The sequence below is a fragment of the Pteropus vampyrus genome, unplaced genomic scaffold, assembly GCF_000151845.1.
Source record: "Pteropus vampyrus isolate Shadow unplaced genomic scaffold, Pvam_2.0 Scaffold37, whole genome shotgun sequence".
NCBI lineage: Eukaryota > Metazoa > Chordata > Mammalia > Chiroptera > Pteropodidae > Pteropus > Pteropus vampyrus.
This window is the reverse complement of record NW_011888818.1, coordinates 8,028,886-8,034,501: the sequence shown is the minus strand read 5'-3', so window position 1 is coordinate 8,034,501 and position 5,616 is coordinate 8,028,886.

Genomic DNA, 5,616 nt, shown 5'->3' with positions numbered 1-5,616 from the left:
GACAATGAAACTGAAATTCAACCATGTCAAATATCTTTCCTTAAGTCTACCTGTGGCATTTGTTTCACTCTAGGACTAGGCTCTTGTAGAGTTAAGAGCTATGTACTTCCTCCTATCTTCATGCTACTTTTCAGTCATGAACTGCTTGAAGTGTTCATATTGCCACCCTTTCTGCACCCTAGTATATTTTGCCTGTACTGATACCTGCTTTGCATATGGTTAGGTGTCTGGGTTTTCTGCCCTCCATCCTTTCCCGCTGTGTGCTTCTCCACTTCAGGAAACATCAGTTAGTTGGTAATTGCCAAAACAGGAAGAAGAAACTAAAGCTGAAGCCCACAAAAACTTAATCATCCAGTGAATTCAGAGAAATGGTACCAGCTGGCATCTCAAAACTTCAAAGGGAAGGGCTGTGGAACTCTTAGGAACCTAATCGAGTTATCAGTCGTGTCTTCTATTTTACACTTGTGAGTGAATTAAATTGGCAATTTTCATTTTTGTTCCTAAGCATTTGTCTTCCACCCAACCTTGTCATGCTTCCCTACCCATTGACTTTGGGTTGAGCCATGTGACAATGGAATATAAGTCAATGACGTATAGGCCATGCCCAAGAGTAAGCTTAAAATGTGTTTGCATGTTTTAGCTCTACATCCGTAGTCCTTATCTTCCAATATAAGAACATGCTACTTTATTCTGGATCCCTGAAAATAATATGTTTAAAGGTCGGCCAAACTCACTAAGAGCCAACCAGAGCTATAGCTGACCCACAGCCTCCAAGTAGCATGGACAAGAAATAAATATCTGTTGTTGTAAATCCTAAGATATTAGAGTTGTTTGACAGAACAACAGTATCTCAGGTTAGGTATGAAAAACAAAATCCTAAAATATCTGGCTTTGGCTTTAGGGATAGGCAGCTGGTAGTGAGGACCTTGTTAGAAGAGGTTAGAAAAATGACAACTTCTGTTAGGTGGTAATAAAATATTTGGTAATACTTTTGATTGTGATATCTTGAAAGGCAGAAAATACACACAGTGCAGTGGGACAAGAGATTTGAAGAAAGAATATTGGAAGCATAAATTGGTTGTTATTAGCTATGTTTAAAAAGTATTAGAAAAGGCAATGAGATCATAATAGACTTGACCTGTTTGCAAGCAGGGATGAAAAGAGAAAAGGGACAACCCATGTATAACAGGTCTTGCAGGGTCGAAAGGTACATTTTTCCTCCTACTTTTAGTCTGGTAAAAGATTCTCAAGGGTGTGGCCTTAGTACCTTCTCTTAAAATCTCTTACAGGCTTAAGACAGACAGCAGTGAATTCTTTCAATTTGAAAAATTGAAGTTGGGAGTCAGGTGAGAAGAGATCAATGGCGTGATTCCTGAAGGTGTAATAAACTTAAATTTTCTATAATTAAGTATATTTAGAGAGACATGTCTCACAAAGAACAAAGAGTATTACTATTTGCACTAACTAGAACCAAATAATTTTTAAAATATCCTTTAAAAGGTAATACCAAAAAATGTGTTACCAGCCTGGATAAAAAAAAACAGTGACTGTTGGAAATGACCAAGTGATTAAAATAACTCCAACATCTTGTAACTTGCTTTACGAGATGTACGGAGACAGAATACTATGAAAATTTTAAATACATGTATCACGGTAAATTTTACAGTATTACAATAAACTATTGTAACCCTTTGAGAAAATGATAATCACATTAGCCCTCAGTTTCCTTATATGTCAAAAAACAGAGTGGGATTAAGTGTTCTCTGAGGTCCCTTTCAGCTCATATCTGATTCTCTGACCCTATTTATAGTTCTATTTATAGACTTTCTTAGCATGCGAAAAACAAAATTCTTCCTTTTCTGGGAAAATGCTACGGCCATTCAAAAAAAAGTAGTGAACAGATGGATATTATTTGAGCAAATTTTCCAAGATTAACTATAGGCTGAAGGGGAAAAGTTCTTTTGAAAGAACCAAGTGAAGGAATTCCATTATGTAAGAAGACAGGGCCATATACTTAATTAAATGCCAGAGGCTACTAAAGGCCACATATCAGTTCCTTAAGTGTGCTTAGAATTTCATTCAATTCCCAAATCAAAATTTAGTTTACATAAAAGTTATTGTGTGAGATCCTCAGAGGATTTGGTTCATGTTTGAATGGTTTTTCACTTATTAAGATTAGATTATTGAAGCATATTTTCATGTTCTTCAACAGAATATGTTCTCATAAAAGTGAGACAATTTGGTTCAATGTCACAAATAAATCACATCAAGATGTTTTCCAAAGATATAATGACAACAGTACCTTGCATATTATATATTTGAAATGTTTTAAAGAAGTATGTAATATTTCAATTTATACATGGTACATTTTTATTTCTCATATTTGCCGAACTCATATACACTTAAAAAATTATACTATACAGCTACCAAATAGGAATCATGTCAATCACAGATTGTTTAATAAAAATATCATGTTCAAAAATATCACTAAAATGAAGATATCATTAATAATGCACAGAGTTGACTGTTTACAAACATTCCAAAAGGTATTCCTCTTGTCAAACTTATATATAAATTTTATGACACTGACATCAGTATGGACTGTTAACTGCTGGCATTTCTTATAAAAGATCAATAAAACCCAGCTGAAATAGGAAGCAGAGCTGAAAGTGATCACTTTCATCACCTTTTATGACATTCTCAAGATTCACTAGGAAGATCCTAAGAAAGCCTCGTTGTGAAGTTCCACAGAATTTACAATTTCAAGACCTTATATTTAGAATATGATGTTATTGTTCCATAATACTCACTGAACATTAATAAAGAAGTTAGTGCTGACTGGAACAAAAATGAACCCAAAGTTAAATATAACCTAGATGAGAGTTACAGGAGCTGCTGAAAATAAATCAATTGGTCCAATCCTGCTTGTCATTCCTGGAAAGTCACCAGAAAGAAGCATCATCACAAATGTAGAGAAAAGAAAAACTTCTCATTCTCTTTTCAGTTTTTTGATTATACTAGTCAAGGTGGTGAATCCCACAAAAATATACAAACAGTCAAACAAATACAGTCCTCTGAGGATTGACAATATACTTGTACCACGGAAAATTAGAAGTAACAAATTACTAGAAACCATTCACCTTTGTACATTGCACTCATTTTTCTTCCTCTTAGCTTTCTCCTAAAGGTTTTATAGGCTGCTTTCTTTCAGGTTTGGCTGCCAACTGGGCTGAGAAGACATCCATAATTCCAAGCATCATCTTGCTCCTAATTTAATTTCTTTATCTTTTAATTACTTTATTAGTTTAATTTTGTTTCCACCTTGCCTTTTCCTCACATACCTTGGCATCCACACATAGTCTAAGACCAGAGATTCTCCTGCCTGACTGGGTGCCATTCTGTTCCAGGTGATTCACTCATGTTTGTCCTGAATTTCCTGCAGCACAGTTGAAGAGCTCTCACTTCCTTGCCCTAATGTTTCCTTTATATCCCTTCAATCTCCACAAGAGAGTGCTATGCTTCTCTGACCTTTTGTTTGCCCACATCACACACATTGTTTGCCCTAATCGACAGCAAGACAAGTAGCTGAGAGAGGAACAACAAGCTGCCATCCTCTCTGCCCTGCTCATTAGAATGAAAACATTTCAAATCTGGGTCTAACAGCAGAAAGGGAATTCCAGTGGACGAAATTTTTAAAGACAGAAGCTAAAGAAACTATTTTTCCTAAAGACTTTGACGCTCTGCATGCAGTTATGTTTTAAGATTCAGAAGATAATATTTAATGTACATTTGGACAGAGGGAATTTTTGTCATTACTGCCTCCATCTCAGCTTTGAGTCCTTGAGAATCAGTTACTATGGGAGAATCAGGAGACATGATCCTTTACAGAGGCAATGTTTGTTGTTGTTTCCACTTGAGGGTATTAGCAACAGTGAGAAACAGTAGTGGAAAAATTTCCTGATTTCAAACTCTATTACAAAGTTTTAGTAAACAAAACAGTATATTTTGGCATAAAAATGGCACATAGACCAATATAACAGACTCAAAAACCCAGAAATAAACCCAGGTATATACAGTTAACTAATATTTGACAAGGGAGCCAATAATATTAAAAAAGAAAAAAGATAGTGTTTTCAATAAATAGTGTTGGAAAAATTGGATAATCCCATACAAAAGAATGAAATCTGGCACCAATCTTACATCACTCAAAAAAATTAACTTGAAATAGATTAAAAACTTAAATGTAAGAATAAAATCCTAAAACTCTCAGAAGAAAATATAAGAAAAAATTTCTTGACATTGGTCTTTAAAACAATTTTTAGATATGACACCATAGCATAAGAAAGAAAAAGCAAACATAAAAAAGTGGGAAAACACCAAAATAAAAATCTTCTGCACAGAAAAAAAGGTCAAACTAATAAAATGAAAAGGAAATCTACAGAATGGGAGAAAATATTTGTAAGCTGTCTATCTGATAAGGGGTAAATATGTAGTGTATATAAGGAATTCATACAACTCAATAGCAGGGGAAAAAAAATCCATTTTAAAAATGGGCAGAGAACCTGAATAAACATTTTTCTAAAGAAGACATACAAATGGCTAATGGATATATGAAAAGGAGCTCAACATCACTAATTATAGGGTAAATGCAAATCATAACCACAATGAGATAGCACCTCACATCTATCTGGTAGAAGGGCTAAACTTAAAAAGACAAGAGATAAGTGTTGACTAGAAATGGAGAAAAGGGAACACTGGTGCACTGCTGGTAGGAATAAAAATAAGTAAAAGCACTATGGAAAACAGCATGGAGATTACTCAAAAAAAGAAAAATCAAAAATAGAACCGTCATACCACTTTTGGCCTTCTGTCTGAAGGAAATGAAATCACTATCTTTAAGAGATATCTACACACTGTGTTCACTGTAGCAATATTCACAAGAGCCAAGATGGAAACAACCGGAATATCCATTGATAGATGAATAAAGAAAATGTGGTATGTAAGTGTATGTGTGCATGCACGCGTGTATGTAATGGAATATTACTCAATCATAAAGAGAAGAAAATTCTGCCATTTCTGACAACACAGGTGGACCTTGAGGGCATTAGGCTAAGTGAAATAAGTCAAACAGAGAAAGACAAATATTGAATGAGCTCACTTATATATGTGGAATCTACAAACATCAAACTCAGAAACAGAGAGTAGAATGGTGGTTGCTAGGGGTTTTAGGGTGTGGGAACTGGGGAGATGTTGGATGAAGGATACTATCATCCAATAATAAGATGATACATTCTGGGGATCTAATATACAGCACATTGACTATAGTTAAAACTTTATTACATACTAAAAAGTTGCTGAGAGAGTACATCTTAAATGTTCTCACCACAAAATAAAAATGGTAATTAGATGAGGTGATGAAGGTGTTTAACTACTCCTATTGTGGTAATATTTTGTTACATATCTGTGTATCAAATCATCATGTTTTACATCTTAAATTTACATAATTTATATAGCAATAAAGCTAGGGCACACAGATATACTCTCCAACACACATAAGCAATACAAAGATATAAAGTTTAGAATAATGGTTACTTCTTTGAGGGGTAGGTTGGAGAT